The 15,944-nt window shown below is 42.7% G+C and overlaps 1 long non-coding RNA gene across 1 annotated transcript in view; it reads right to left on the bottom strand.

The window, feature by feature from the left end:
• The window catches only part of LOC122428134, a 35,879-nt gene extending 20,478 nt beyond the window's left edge, over positions 1-15,401 (bottom strand). Inside the window, exons 1-2 of the long non-coding RNA XR_006265653.1 lie at positions 15,269-15,401; positions 2,722-3,014 (exon numbers count right to left, since the gene is read on the bottom strand). This is a non-coding gene — a long non-coding RNA (uncharacterized LOC122428134). The remainder of the gene's footprint in view (positions 1-2,721; positions 3,015-15,268) is intronic.
• Positions 15,402-15,944: the final 543 nt, after the last annotated feature.

Below are 15,944 nucleotides of genomic sequence, written 5' to 3'. Positions count from 1 at the left end.
AGTCTGTTCTGGAAGCACTTGGAGGAGCTGGAAGTATGAAGGCGCTGCCTTCCCGGCACTCCAGGGAGAGGTGCTAACCCGGGCTGCCCTGGCCGAGTGCCAGCTCAGGAGCCAGGCACTGCCTGTGGGCGCGCTCCCTTGTTATCCCGCGGTCACAGGCCAGGCACTGGCATGTCAAAATGCCAGTGTGTGAGGGGATGGGAAGTGGCAGTGCCCAGACAGGAACGTTGCCTCCACCCAGGGAGCCACGCAGCAGGGTGTGGGCACCATGCCTGTGGGATGAAGCTTGGCACACAAGTCCACTTGCCAACAAGGAGAGCAGAAGGAATCAAGTCAGGCCGGCTCACTCAGAAGTGCTCACCAGTTCCCTCTGGGTCAGGCATTGGACCCAGAACACAATGGCAGTGCCCCAACGGCAGTACCTGTGTGATCTTCCTTTTTGTTAAGATTTTAGGTGAATGGCAGGGTATGCCCTTCCATTTCCTGCCACTAAGGCTTTGCATGAACTGTTCATTATATTTGTTACCCTGCACCTGCAAGACCTTCTTATCAGGTAAGGGCCAGCTCAATGCCACTTCCTTCCTTGTTTCTCCCTTCCCTCCTCCCTTCCACGCTGGGTGATGACTCCTTTCTCTGAACTCCTATGAAATTCTGTGACCATTCTGAAGTCGTAGGTGTACCCTCTCTGGGCAGTGCCAGTCACCTGGACAAGGGTGCCCTCACTAGATTGTGAGCTCCAGTTCTAGAGAATCAAAGACTAGTGTTCTTCCAACAGGCTAAGCACTCCTTCTCAGATGTAGCTTGTGTTCCAAAAAATTATTTTCACTCAGTCAAAAGCTTTCCTCTAAGACTTCCTTGGTGGTCCAGTGGTTGGGAGCCTACCTGCGAACGCAGGGAACACAGGTTCGGTCCTTGGTCTGGGAGGATTCTACATGTCGTGGGGCAACTGAGCTCATCCAATGCAACTACTGAGCCTGTGCACTAGAGCCCACAAGCTGCAACTGCTGAAGCCTGAGCACCCTAGAGTTTGTGCTCCGCAACAAGAGAAGCCACTGCAATCAGAAGCTTGCAAACCACAAATAGAAAGAAGCCCACACTCACCGCAACTAGAGAAAGTTGGTAAGGAGCAGTGAAGACCCAGTGCAGCCAAACATAGCAAACAAACTTTTTTAATTAAAAAAAAAATAACTTTCCTCTAGGTTGGTAGAATCCTATGCCTTTAGAAGGGAAATGAGCCATTGAGGAAATCTCTTCAATCCCTCCATTTGAGGGATGAAGATAAGTGTGCCAGGGAATTTCAGTAGATGGAAATATAAGACAGAAGACAATTTAGCTAGAAGGGCCTAAGAAAAATGTCCCCAGTCACTTACAAGTAAAAAATACTTCTCAGCCCTTGCTCTCAGAAAAGAGTTCTCAGCATGGGGATCACCACACCCCCTCCTCACAGCAATTTACGACACTCAAAGTGCTTTCCAATATATTGTTTGATCCTAATAACAATTTTAATGGAGTTATTACTTCTTTTACCTAAGAGGACATTTTAGTGAAATGACTTGCCTAAGGTCACACAGCTACTAGTACAAAGGAGAACTGGGGCTTGAACCCAGGACTTTTGATTTCAAGTTTTTGATGTGAAGATTTCAAAGAACACTTTTGATTTGTGTTCTTTGTCCCAAAACCACCTCTCCCAACTCATCTCCATGGAAACAAGTTTCCTGTACTACCCTTTGGCCTATAACTTCTGGAGAAATGTGCTTTGAAGCAGGTTTTATCTTTCTTATGTAAAACTAAAACTTTCCATCGGATTGTTCCTATCCTGCCTTTAAAAGTCTCTAAAAGGCTGGATATGTGAGACTTTCCAAGGTGTCAGCTAGGAACAGAGGGCTATGATTTGGCCTGGATGGCATCAATACCTTGCCCCTGAGACTGAATTCTAATCTACCACAATGTGTCTTTTCCTGAAAAACTGTGAAAAGTTTGCTCTTGCTTTGGGGACAGGGGTGGGGAGGGGAGTGGCATGTGCATCAATGTGAAGTCACAACATAAAGTTCATTTTCAATAGAAAAGAAACATGGAACCTTCTGGCCCACTTCCACATCTGACTCATCCTTTTCCCCAAAGGATAAAGGAACAAGGTTACAAACTAAAGTGTTCTACTCTGGTTGGCTGCCTCAAATGTTGCAACAAGAGGCATCATGGTCTTGAAACAAAAAGAATCCAGCTATCATTGGCTGGAGTGGCTCTTGGTGCAAAACAGGACTGATGGTCCTGAGAGAACCACATACTCATTTTCTGGAGTTTTTGGATTAGGAACAAAGAGGCATTTGACACTGCACTAATCCCCCTCCCCGCCCCCAAACAGGTGAAAGCCACAGGAACCAGGCCAGATTGCTGGCCCTCCTTCCTCTCTTGAGAGGAGCTGTGGTCCTCACTGGTCCATGTTGGTTCTGACATCTTTATTATGCTGTATTTGATCATTACATAAAGCTAAGGTGATTCTCTCCTACTTTGCCTCCCTAAAGAACTTTGAAAACAGCAAAGTGTTTCCCAGAGGATCTCAAGGCAAAATCAATCATGATCACAAATCATTATTCTTTAGAAAGTACCCTAGTATTAAAAATTCCTTTTAGTATTCAAATGTGCAATTACATTTTGTTTCCCCCACCACCCCACCCTCCCCCACACAGCAAGGTTGATCTAATCAGCAGCACCCCAACCTACCTGATCGTGAGTGATTTCCATTCACACACACACCCAGAGTCTTGCTTAAATATGACATGAGTCATCATTTTGCATTCATTATCAGGCATCTTCAGTGATCCCAAAAGAAGCTTGTTCTGAGAGTCCTGAAGGTGAAAAGTCTGGGTATGCTGATGACAAGTGAGAACCCAGCAGAACTTCCCAGATGAGCAGCTGGGCATCAGCCCAGGGAGCTGGTCCCCCGACTTTGCCGCTGTGTGGCCTTGGGTATTCACAAGCTCGGCTGCCAGGAACATGTGCCAATCTCTGCCACCCTGGTGGCATGGAAGATGAAGAAGACATTGAGCCAGATGACTTCATGAATCTCTGCCACCCTGGCTGCACTGCTCTTCTCTGTGGCATCGTAATCATGGGAGTGGGTGGGCCCCGGAGCTTGTTCCTATTTGAGGGAGAGACTCTTAGCTGCATGTCCTCCCCCTCTCCTTTCTTCCCCCTCTTCTCTCTAACTCCCACAAGCCAGGGCTCAGACAGTGACACCCACCCAGATGCTTTTCCCCAGAGATGACAGGCAAGGGGCCAGTGGCCCACAAGGACACCCTGGGGTTTGCAGCATCTCCCCTACATCAGGGAAGAGCAGCCATGGTGAGGACATGCCTTGGCAGAAAAGAGGAGGCATTCAGATGGCAGATGCAGTACCTCCTTCAGCATCAAATGGCACCGGCAGGCACAGAGCCCAAACTCCAGACACTGTTAATAACCAAGCCAAGCCCTTCAGGCCATGACAAACCCTCCCAATGTTCAGTGAGATCACCAACTAAAGCTGCCAATGGAACTATCCAGGGAGCCCAGCCTGAGATGTGGGGGTCCAAGGTGGGGAGCTCTGGCTCTGAACACCCTTGGAATATTTCCCTTGATACCATGGAAGAAAGACAGGGCCCCCTGGAGGAAGAAATGGCAACCCACTCCAGTATTCTTGCCTGAAGAATCCCCAGGGACAGAAGAGCACAGTGGGCTACAGTCCATGGGGTCGCAAAGAGTCGAACATGACTGAAGTGACTTAGCCTGCATGCACATTAGATTTAAATTTACTCTAATCCAGTATGACTTCATCTTAAAATTCAATCGGCAAAGACCTACTTCCAAATAAGACCACATTTCTGAGACTGGAGGTGAACATGAATTTTGGCGCAACACTATCCATTAACCCAGCTTGAGACGCCTACACCAACTCCTGGTCTCTAGGCTCCATGCACCACTTTTGGAGCAAGAGTCCTAGGGCACATCTGGGGCACAGCAGCACAATGATGCCAACAGACTTGAAACTAAGAACATTCCCAGCAAGCTGACCATACTGCCTCTGGAATAACATCACCATTTCAAAACATTTTTGCACTCATTTTCTCATTGGATCTTCCCAACATCCCAGTGAAGTAGGCAGAGCAAGAACTATTCATCTCAAACTACAGAAGAAATTGAAGTTCAAAAAGATGAAGTACCTTGCCCCAGGCTACCTTGATGGTTAGAAACAGAACTGGGGCTAGGATCAGGGTCTCTTCATGCTCTACCAGCCCAGCCAGCTTACTGTCATAAGAGGAGACACAGTCAAAGGAAAAAAGTGTCACCATGAACCTAGGTTCTCAATGTCCAGGCTACACTTTTGGTGCTAATTTTATGCTTGCTAAATGTTGTAACTTCAGTGCTAAATTCATTTAGATAATAGACACTGGAGAGACAAGAATTAATAAAATAAGGCCTCTGTTCTCAAGGAGTTTCCAGTTTGGAGAGGAAGACCAAAACACTTGAACAAGCCCACAAAGTAAAATGCTATGCACGCTGAAGAGGTCAAGTGGGGAACGAAGGAGGGAGTGGTCAGTGCCACCAGGAAAGGGCAATTAGGAAAGGCTTCAAGGAATAGAGAGCATCTGGAGAAAGTCTTTTCACAAAGACATTGATAGTTCTGGATCAGAAAAAAAAATTGCTATAAAGAATGGTATTCAGACAATTGCAAACATGGATATGAACTATGAGTGAGTTATCAATGTTAAACATCCAGAATGTGACTGTTATATCATGGATATGTTTTTAAAAAATTCCAAGATAATTTTTACTGAAGTCAAAGGAGTATCTTTTAGGAGTAAAAAAAGAGTACTAGTGTCTACACTTTACTTTCAAATGGTTCAGCAAATAATAATAACAAAATGAGTGTGTGTACATAAAAAGGCATACACATAACACAGAGAGAGAGCACAGGAGAAGAAGAAGGAAGTAAATGTGGCAAAATGCTAATGATTAGTGAAATCAGATGAAGGATATTGGAAGATATACCGTTATTGCAATTTTCCCATACACTTGATTTTTTTCAAAATGAATAGCTAAAAAAGATAAGGACTGAGTATGAACAGGAATGAATCATTTAAGAACTAAATAGACTGAAAATTATTATATTAAGATGTGACTAAATATCCTTGCAGTTCAGCAAGAAAAGAAGAGGTTGCTAGAGCACCTACATGGCAGTTACTGAGAGAAAAACTATTTCATCTAAAAAAAGAAATTATTTGTACTTTGACATGCAGGCTGGAGGGAGAGAAGGGGAAAGGAGTGATGGGAAAAGTCCAGAAGCCTAGCCAGTCTGGATGTGTGCTGTGTGGGCATGGCTGGCCACTGGAGAACTGGCGGTTAGAAAGAACCAGAGCAGCCAAACCTGCCAGCCACAAGAAAGAGCTTCAAGCCCGTCTGAGAACCAAGGGAGTCACTGAAGGGCACCAAACAGGACAGGGACTGAGATTTCCTACGTGTGGAGGGCGGCAGCCGCACGGAGAGTGAACTGGAGCAGAGTGGAGGCCGTTTGTGAGCTGTGTTACAAGTTATTTATCACAGATAATAGGTGAAGACCAGAAAGGATTTACTTACTCTGATAAATTACAGTAGATTCAAGGTTACTATGCTCATTCACATACATTCTAATTGCTTTATTGTACATCAGGTTTTTATGCCTAAAACAGGAAGTGTACCCAACATATAGCATCCCCCGTCCTGTCCATCACAGTCAAGAAAAGGTTAAGAGTCACTGGACTATATGACAGATGTAGAGAACAAACTTAGGGTTACCAAGCGGGCAGTGGAGGGTGGGATGATTTGGGAGGCTGGGACTGACATATACACACTGCTATGTATAAAACAGATAACTGTTGAGAACTTACTACACAGCACAGGAAACTCTACTCAACACTCATGGTAACCTAAATGAGAAGGAAACCTAAGAAAAAAAGAAAAAGAAAGAAAAAAACAGTGGATATTCCACTCCTGGGCGTATATCCAGAGAAAAACATGATCCAAAAGAACATATGCACCCCAGTGTTCATTGCAACACTGTTTACAATAGCCAAGACAAGGAAGCGACCTAAATGTCCATCAGCAGAGACATGGATAAGGAAGATGTGGTACATATAGACAGAGGAATAGAAAAGAATGAAATAATGCCATTTGCAGCAACATGGATGGTCCTAGAGATTGTCATCCTGAGTGAAGTAAGTCAGTCAGGGAAGGAGAAATATGACTTGATATCCCTTATATGTGGAATCTAAAAAGAAATGATACAAGTGAACGTGCTTACAAAACAGAAGGAGACTCACAGACTTAGAAAATGAACTTATGGTTGCCAAGGGGGAAGGGATAGCTAGGGAGTTTGGGATGGACATGAACACACTGCTGTATTTAAAGTGGGTAACCAACATGGACCTGTGTATAGCACATGGATGTGGCAGCCTGAACGGGAGGGGAGTTTGGGGGAGAATGGAGACATGCATATGTGTGACTGAGTCCCTTCGCTGTTCATCTGAAACTCTCACAACATTGTTAATTGGCTATACGCCAATGCAAAATAAAAACTTTTTTAAAAATGAAAGAGAGTGGATACATGTATACATATGACGGATTCACCTTATTATACAGCAGAAACTTACACAACAATGTAAAGCAACTATACTTCAGGAAAAAAAATTTTCTTTTAAAGAGTCACTAGACTATATGGATGAGAAACAGAGAGCATGATATTCTGAAGCCCTGCAAAGATCCAGGAAAAAAATTATCTGAATTGAAGACTGATGGTTTTCATATTTTGGCCATCGCCTGCTTCATAAACAATATGAAAAACAGATAAACACGCTCTGGTTGAATCAGGGATGAGAAGTCCCTAGTCTTGCTTGATATCCTCTTCCATTCCAACCTCAGAAGTGCCTGAAAGGACTCGAGGAAAACAACTTGAAAGCCCCTGGTCTAGACTCTTTAGGAGAGAATGGTGATCAGAGTCTAGAGAGGAAGTGAGATACGCAGAAAATTAGGAACCAGGTTTCAGATGAGTGTAAATAATTGAGAATTTTATTAATGGACTGGTTGCTAGTGTTCTGGTTTGAAGGCCTGGAAGGAAGATGATAGAGGCAGGCTTTAGAGAAAAATGACATCTTCCATGGCTGAGTGCAAGTGCATATAGACACTTTCCAAGGAGACAGGGGGACAGAGGGCAGAGGAAGCTCAGGAGAGTCTCAGCAGGAGAAACAGATCAAGAGTTCATCAGTAACCAGGGGTAACCGAAGTCTAGGGAAAAGAGGGAAAAATCTGAAAAAAAAAAAAAGAAACGATAAGAGAAAGGGAAAGAGACTAGGATAAAAACATGATAATACCAACATTTAATAGTTGGTCACAGAGGCTTCCCTGGTGGCTCAGACGGTAAAGAATCTGCCTACAATGCAGGAGACACAGGTTCCGATTCCTGGGTCAGGAAGATCCCCTGGAGAAGGGAATGGCAACCCACTCCAGTATTCTTGCCTGGAGAATTCCACGGACCGAGGAGCCTGGTGGGCTACAGTCCGTGGGGTCTCAAAGAGTCAGACATGACTGAGTGGTCAGATTTATTGTTATTAGCACAGAGGCAGGAAGATAAGCAGGTTTATGATGTCTTAGGAGCAAAGGAGAAGAAAGAGAGAAGAAGGGGTCATGGCCACACATTCTCTGTGTCCCCAAGACACCAATGTTATACTTACAACATAAGAACCATCACAAGGAATTATGTGAAGAGAGCTGAAAATCTGTTTCTTCACTTCCACTGACTTCAAAGCTAGGAATTTTCTCATTTATAAATATATCCTGTGCTTAACAGAGGCCCTGGAACATAAGAGCTTTATAAATATTTGTTGAATGAATGAACTAATTAATGAATCTTTGAGAACTATTTGGAGAAAGCATCACAATAGCATTAAGAGCTGAGCAGAACTTAAGGGAGAGGATCAGGGTAAACTTGAGGACCATCTGGAAGGTTCCCCAAGGGAAGATACAAATCAAACTGTGTGTTGGCTTCTGAAGACCTAGCAGCCTGGTCATGCTCCACACAGGGCAAGACTGAAGACAAGCAACAGAGACAAAGAGGAGCCAGCCCAAGTGGGCGTCATGGCCCAGGAGCACAGGTGGACAAAACTTTGTGGAACAGAGTCAAAGAGGAAAGGGAAATTAGAGGCTGTGCTTAAGGAAATCCAAGGTAATAAAAGCATAAATTCTGGGTTTCGGTTCTCACCGCATTATTGAAACTATATTTGAGAAGTGAGGCAGAGAGGTCTGGAGGGAATAATGTCAAAGCAGCAGCAGACTGCCTTTCCCTTAGAAACCAGGCTCTCTTTCACTCTCCCTGACCCTACAAACAAAGTGGAAACTCCAGTGAGGTTTCCTTCTTTCCAGCAACCAAATGGAGCAGGAGAATTTAGGACTATGGAGGTGTGAAGCTTCCTGAAGGAAAGCAGGTACAGAGCCTAGAAGCTCAAGAGTAGGGGCACACCCTACTGAGCAGAAGCTTGTTTGCTCCTCAAACAGGAAGTCTTAAATTTCCCTTTTATATCATGATAACTAGAAAATAACAGAAATTCACACTCTGCAATTAACTGGATTGAACCTGTGCATAATCTAAAAGGTAAGAGTAGCGTTAAGGCATTCTCCTGCTCGGGAAGATAAGGGACTTTCATTTCTGCCAATAAATAATCAGTTGACCAAGAACACTGCTCAGCAGTTTTTGCCTCTGCCCTGCAACCCAATCAAGAGGCTGGAGTGGAGGGAGGTAGGAACTGAAATTATTTTCTTATTATTTCTTCTGTGGTAGAGACAATGTTGACACTGTGAATTATTCTCTTGGCCACATGTCCTCAGAGACTTCTGGGCATCGTGTGTTGAAAGTTGTCCTTTCCAGCACAACTTCCAAATGGTCTCAGCAGGAATTGGAGCATTCTGATCACACATTTCTTGGCTTCTCTTTAGTGTTTTATCATTTCGCTTGGTTTTAGAAAGTGTTTTTCTACCCATTGGACGAGTAAGACAAAACTCTGATCTAAATGAGAACTCATAAAGGAAAGTGACCTCACTGTTACTGAAGCATGGAAGGGTGCAGAACTTCCTCAAAAGAGGACAAAAGAAGGAAAATGAGATACGGAGAGAGGGAGTGAGGGAAGGTCTGGGAGGATGCTAAGATCTTAATGCTAATTAATGCTAATGTTAATGTTAATGCTAAGATCTTAATCTCTAGGAAAAGGAATGTTTTGATTTTCCCTTTTGGTTCAACTGTATTTTCCACTTTTTCTTCAAGGAATTGTTATTATTTTTAAGTAGTGGAGAATAAAAGTTATTTTATGACAAAAAATCAAATTAACCAGATCTAAATATCCTAAGGTAAGATCTTTTTACTGCTTTTTAAAAAAAGTTTTGGATGTGTACTAAAATATACATAATGTAAATTTTACCATTTTAACCACTGTTAAGAATCCGCCTGCAATGGGGGAGACCTGGGTTCAATCCCCAGGTTGGGAAGATCCCCTGGAGAATAGAATGGCTACCCACTCCAGTATTCTGGCCTGGAGAATTCCAGGGACTGTATAGTCCATGGGGTCACAAAGAGTCAGACATGACTGAGCAACTTTCACTTTTTAAGGACAATTCAGTGGCACTAAGAACGTTCACAGTGTTGCACAACCATCACTGCTATCTGTTTCCAGAAATTTTTCATCATCTCAAACAGAAACTCTACACCCCTTAAACAATAAGTCCCCACTCCCCTCCTCCTGCCCCTATAACCTCCCTTCTACTTTCTGTCTCTATGGTTCTGTCTATTCTAAGTTCCTCATAGTAGAATTCTACAATGTTTGTCCTTTGTATCTGACTTCTTTCACTTAGCGTAACATTTTCAAGGATCATCCATGGGGTAGCATGTATCAGAATGCCATTTTTTTTTTAAGTTGAATAATGCTCCATTATATGTCTAGGTCACACATACCATCTGTTGGGGTTTGTTGCCTTAAAATTTCTTTATTAAAAATTTTATTTTAAACATTTAGGGGGAGGTACCTCAGTGGTCTTCTTTTTTATTGAAGTATAGTTGATTTATAATGTACCATCTGTTGATGGACATGTGAGTTGTTTCTACTTTTTTGCCCACTATGAATAATGCTGCCATGAACATTGGTGTGCAAGTGTCTATTTGAGAACTTGTTTTCAATGTGAGGGGTATGTACCTAGAAGTGGAATCACTAGATCATATAGTAATTCTGTATTTAACTTTTTGATGAAACTCCACATTGTTTTCCATAGCAGCTGCACCATTTTATATCCCCACCAGCAATGCACCAGAATCCAGTTTCTCCACATCTTTGTCAACACTTGTTCTTTACTACTATTATGGGATCTCATTGTAGTTTTGTGCTTTTTAAAAAATATATATATTTATTTATTCATTTATTAGGTTTTGCCTGATCTTAGTTGTGGCGCTTGGACTCTTCAGTCTTCATTGCAGCATGTGGACTCTTAGTTGCAGCACGTGGGATCTAGTTCTCTGACCAGGGATAGAACCTGGGCCACCTGCAGTGCGAGTGCAGTCTTACCCCTTGGACCACCAGGGAAGTCCCTTCACTGTGGTTTTGGTTGGCATTTCTCCAATGGTTAATGATGCTGAGCATCTTTTCATGTGTTTGTGGTCTAACTGTATACCTTGTTTGCAGAAATATCTATTCAGGTCCTTTGTCCATTTTTGAATTGGATTTTTTTATTGTTTAGTTGTCAGAGTTATTAACAGATTCTGAATTTTTATTCTTTATCACATATATGATTTGCAAATATTTTCTCTTACTCTGTATGTTGTCTTTTACTCTCTTGATAGTGTCTTTTAACAGACAAAAGTTTTAAATCTTGATGAAGTCCAGTTCATCTAATTTTCTTTCATTGCTATGCTTTTTGGAGAAGGCAATGGCACCCCATCCAGTACTCTTGCCTGGAAAATCCCATGGACAGAGGAGCCTGGTAGGCTGCAGTCCATGGGGTCGCTAAGAGTCGGACACGACTGAGTGACTTCACTTTCACTTTTCACTTTCATGCATCAGAGAAGGAAATGGCAACCCACTCCAGTGTTCTTGCCTGGAGAATCCCAGGGATGGGGGAGCCTGATGGGCTGCCGTCTATGGGGTCACACAGAGCCGGACACGACTGAAGTGACTTAGCAGCAGCAGCAGCGATGCTTTTATATCCAAATTATCACCAAATCCATTGTGATGCAGGTATTCCCCTGTGTTTTCTCCAAAAAGTTCTATAGTTTTAGGCCTTATGTTTAGGTCTTTAAGCCATTTTGAAGTAATATTGTACATGGCATAAGATAAGGATAACCTCATTCTTTTGCACAGATATTCAGTTTTCCCAGAACCATTTGTTGAAAAGACTTTCCTTTCCCCACTGGATGGTCTTGGCACCCGTGTAGAAAGTCTTACATGTTTTTTATATATAAGATTTATAGATTTCTTTTGTACACTTATAGATTTCAATGTACTCTTTGGGTAAATGTGAAAATAAAATAGCAACACCATACATTTGTATTAAGAGCAGCCAGGACAGTTGTAATATAACCCTGTATTTATACAGTGAGGTAGTTTTCTGTAAGTTACACAATTCTTGAGTTTGGTAGTTGTATGTGTGGGTTTGAATTCTGGCTCCATAATTTATGGTTTATAAGTATAACTTATAAGGTGTATAACCTTGGACAAGTCATTTAGTTTTTCTCAGCTTCCTCGTCTGTAAAATGGGATTATATTAATGACTAGTTAGGATTGTTATGAGGATTCAAGGACATAATTCATGTAAAGCACTTAGCGCATTTCCTGACACAGAGTAACTGCTTGATGCATGATGACTATTGCAATCATATTGTCATCATTAGCAACATACATGGAGTGGTTTATAGCCGTTATTTCCTGTGATTCCCACCTTAACCCTGTGAAACAAGCAGGATAGTAATAATAGTCTCATTATAGAGATACGTTAGGTTCAGAGTGTATTTTACCAGACTAATGCCACATGGTTAAGGAAGTGGCAGAACAAGAGTTTTTCCACAACCCATAAATGGGATATCAGCAACAAAGCAACTTTTACACAGAGATCTGGTCCCTGGGCTAATGTTCCTTTTATTAAGAATGTCTCTGTCTTCATACATCCTAAAAGAAATGGCTTACTGTTCTCTACCTTGGACAAAGAAGGAAACAATGACAAAGAGGGTAAGAGTCTTGTGCAGGGCAGACCCAGAAATAAGGGGAAATTTTTCAAGAACCAGGAACAGATTCAGCGCTACCAGAGTCTCATCAGAATATTTCTTCAGTAATTATAAAAGCCTTAAACGTGAAATAGCAAATTCATGCACACCACCTCCTGGCCAGATAGATGGTGTAAAGTGCCGTAGACGTGAATTGCTGCAAGTACGGGGAGCTTGCGCTTTCACTTCAGGCTTCGGAAAAAGAAGCAGCTGAGTTGAAACTGATGTAAGGATGGCTGCTTAAATTCACTTAGGAGCCAGTTACAGTCTCTCAAAAGAAAATCATTAGGTACTTATCATGGACAGGGTGTGTTAGGAGATGTGCAGATATAAAATTAGTCATCTTTGAGAAGCTTCAAGACAGAAGGAAAAGTAGGAAACAAGGAAGAACTACAGTTTAAGCCATCATGTACCGAGTGTCTTAAGAGTGCCTTGTGAAATTTCTATAATGCTGCTCCTCTCAGCAAAGGCAAGATCCCTAAGTTTGTCCAAAACAATGTGTCATTGGTTAGTCTCCAACAAAAACCTGTCTGATGGATTTAGTCTCGCTGTACTAAGCCCTTGATATGCAAAACCTCTTCCATATCTTCTAGCACTAAAGGGAAACACAGCCTTCCTGATGTAATAATGGGATGGATGGTAAGGCAATAAATTTATTTGGATTTACGATCTGGCTCTCTCCCTCACCTCCATCTGTGCCAAACCATCCGGGGACGCACCTGATTAATCTTCTGTGGATAAAGTACATTACTGCAAGGTGCATGTTCTCACTGAAGTACTTTTGACAAGACCCTGGGCACTTAGTGCAGAGGCTTTCAGGAAAGAAGCTGCTCAGAGGACATCAAATATTTGGCCTTTCCTGTACCTCACTACTCCCTAAATCTGGAATGGAATGAAATGCCCTCAGGATCAGGGAGAAAAGAAAAGGTAGAGAGGCTTGGCAGTCTAAGCCTCAGCGTGAGGCTGGGCAAATGTCAAGAAAGCTACCTGAACAGGTGACTTTGGGTGGGATGGCCTGGGGGACTCTATCCAGCCACAGGAAGTAGCGAGAGGTAGTGGGAAGGGGCAGGCTTTGGAGAAAGACGGGTTAAAATTCTGGTTCTTTAGTGTGTTGAGTTTCAGATTCTTTTTCTGAAAATGGAGAGAACTCTATCATACAGAGAGGTTGTTGGAATGGGCTTCTAAAATGGTTTCTAATGAATCTGCCTCTTGGTGTTCATGTCCTCTATTGGTCTTCCCCTGAGTGTGTGCTGCACCTAACTGGCAAGTAGCTCAAAAGTGATGGGATGTTGCTTCCAAGATTAGGAGGCTGTGACTTCCATTTTGCCCCACTCTCCCCCGCCTCAGTTCCTTTGCTGTGAACTGCTCTATGGAGTTGTCCACACAGCCAGGAACGAGGGCAGCCTCCAGCCCACAGTCAGCACGGAACTGAGGCTCTCAGTCCAACAGCCCCGAAGGTGCTGAATCCTGCCAACAACCCTATAAAGGAGATTGGGAGCAGATCCTTCCCCAAGTCAAGCGTGAATCTGACTGCACCTTGACCAGCACCTTGACTACAGCTTGTCAGGGGGCCCAGCTGAGCCACATGCAGGTTCCCAACTCACAGAGACTATGAAATAGCAAGTGGTTATTGTTCTCAACCACAGAGTTCAGGGATAATTTGTTATGCAGCAAAAGGTAACGAATACCATGGTATCTTGGATCAGTAGCCAGTCTATACTATCATTAGCAGAGAGGGACTCATTGCCTTCCAATCCATTTATAGGAAAGATGGTGGCATGGAGATTAGAGGACAGAGGGAAGAAAGGAGATGACATTTTCTAGGAAATCATGAACTAAGCAGAAACTAAAAAGAGAAATAGAGCCAAATGCCAACTATTTTGTGACATGTGATCATCTCCAGAGTCCCAAAATATTTCATTTGTGCGGTGATTATAGCCCCAGCACAGCGGGCTGTATGTTGTAAAGTTGCACCCTTCTCCCTTCATCCTATCCTCAAAGACAGGGGCTATGCTTTCATTTCCTTGGTTCATCATCATGCCAAACACCATACTTTGCAAATAATGAAAATGAAACTAGCCCATAATTGTTCTTCCTCCTATTTTTGAAAAAATCATTCTGGTAAGGTTTTTCTTTCCATTCTTTTCCTATTAAAATCCTCCTCACCTTTCAAAATCCATCTCATATAAGTCAGAAATAGAAAAACAAATACCATATGATATCGCTTATATGTAGAATGTAAAATATGGCACAAACTAATATATCTACAAAATAGAAACAGATTCACAGTCATAGAAAACAAACTTGTGGTTGCCAAGAGGGAGGGGAAGAGGGGAGGGACAGATTGGGAGTTTAGGGTTAGAAGTTGCAAACTATTATATATAAGATGAATAATAAACAAGGGCATCTGTACAGCACAGGGAACTATATTCAATTTCCTGGTATAAACCATAAGAGAAAAGAATATAAAAAGGAATGTAAATATCTGTATAACTGAGTCACTTTACTATACAGCTGAAATTAATACAACATTACAAACCAACAATTTTGTTGCTGTTGGTAGTCATTCAGTTGTGTCCAACTCTTTGTGACCCCACAGACTGTAACCTGCCAGGCTCCTCCATCCATGGAATTCTCCAGGCAAGAATTCTGGAGTGCGTAGTCATTCCCTTCTCCAGGGGATCTTTTTGACTCAGGGATTAGACCCAGATCTCCTGCATTGCAGGCAGATTCTTTACTGTCTGAGCCACCAGGCAAGCCAGCTATACTTCAATTTTTAAAAATTTCAATGAAAAAATTGTAAACCAACAATATTCCAATAAAAATTTTTAAACAAAACAAACTCAAATTCATTTCATAAATGTCCTTTTCTACATGGTCTCCCTGACTTCTAGCTTGTTTTTCAGTAATATTCACTCCCTCTGTGATGTTCTTAACAAACTATTTCTTCCTGCTATTAGTACTCACCTTATCTGGCTCTTGGTGAGAATTAGTGTGTTACAGCCAGCTCTCCCTCCAGATGGCAGCCTCCAGGCCAGCAGGGGCAATCTGTCTTACTCACCTTTGTGAGCTTCAGTGCCCACCCCAAGTTTGTGGCGGGTTCTCAGAACCAGTGGCTGAAAGAATAAATTATTTCAAACACTTCTCTAAGATTTGAACAAATGAATCTCTGAGAATAAGATGAAAGGGAAAGTCACAAGTTGTAACGTAATTTTCAAAGCTGCCAGGGCCCACAAGTCCCCTCCAACCCAATGAGATTTGCAGAGCTTGTGGGATCTTGCAGGTTTCTATTCCAGGCATGCTGTGGATCCCTGCTGGCATCAACCCCAGGACAAAGACAATGAAACTGTGAACACGGCACCTACAATGAGAGGACACAGTGAGAGGACACAGATAGGCATTGTTAGAAACATAATGCAACAGGGTACAATAAACAGTCACTTCTGGGATTCACTCATCGAAGCCAACCTATGCTCCCCTGGCCACCCTCCAACCCTCCACCCCCAACCCACTGTCACCCCTGCTCTGATACACCTGGGTCCAGTAGGAATTGTACTTCCGCTCAAAACACAGGTATGTGCCAAACAGAACAAAAGCAGCTGGAGATTTCACAATTTTCCTAGGTTTTTTTCCTAGGTTTTTT

Source organism: Cervus canadensis, chromosome 2 (assembly GCF_019320065.1).
Source record: "Cervus canadensis isolate Bull #8, Minnesota chromosome 2, ASM1932006v1, whole genome shotgun sequence".
Lineage (NCBI taxonomy): Eukaryota > Metazoa > Chordata > Mammalia > Artiodactyla > Cervidae > Cervus > Cervus canadensis.
Note: the sequence above shows the minus strand (reverse complement) of the source record. Positions and strands in the feature narration are given on the sequence as shown.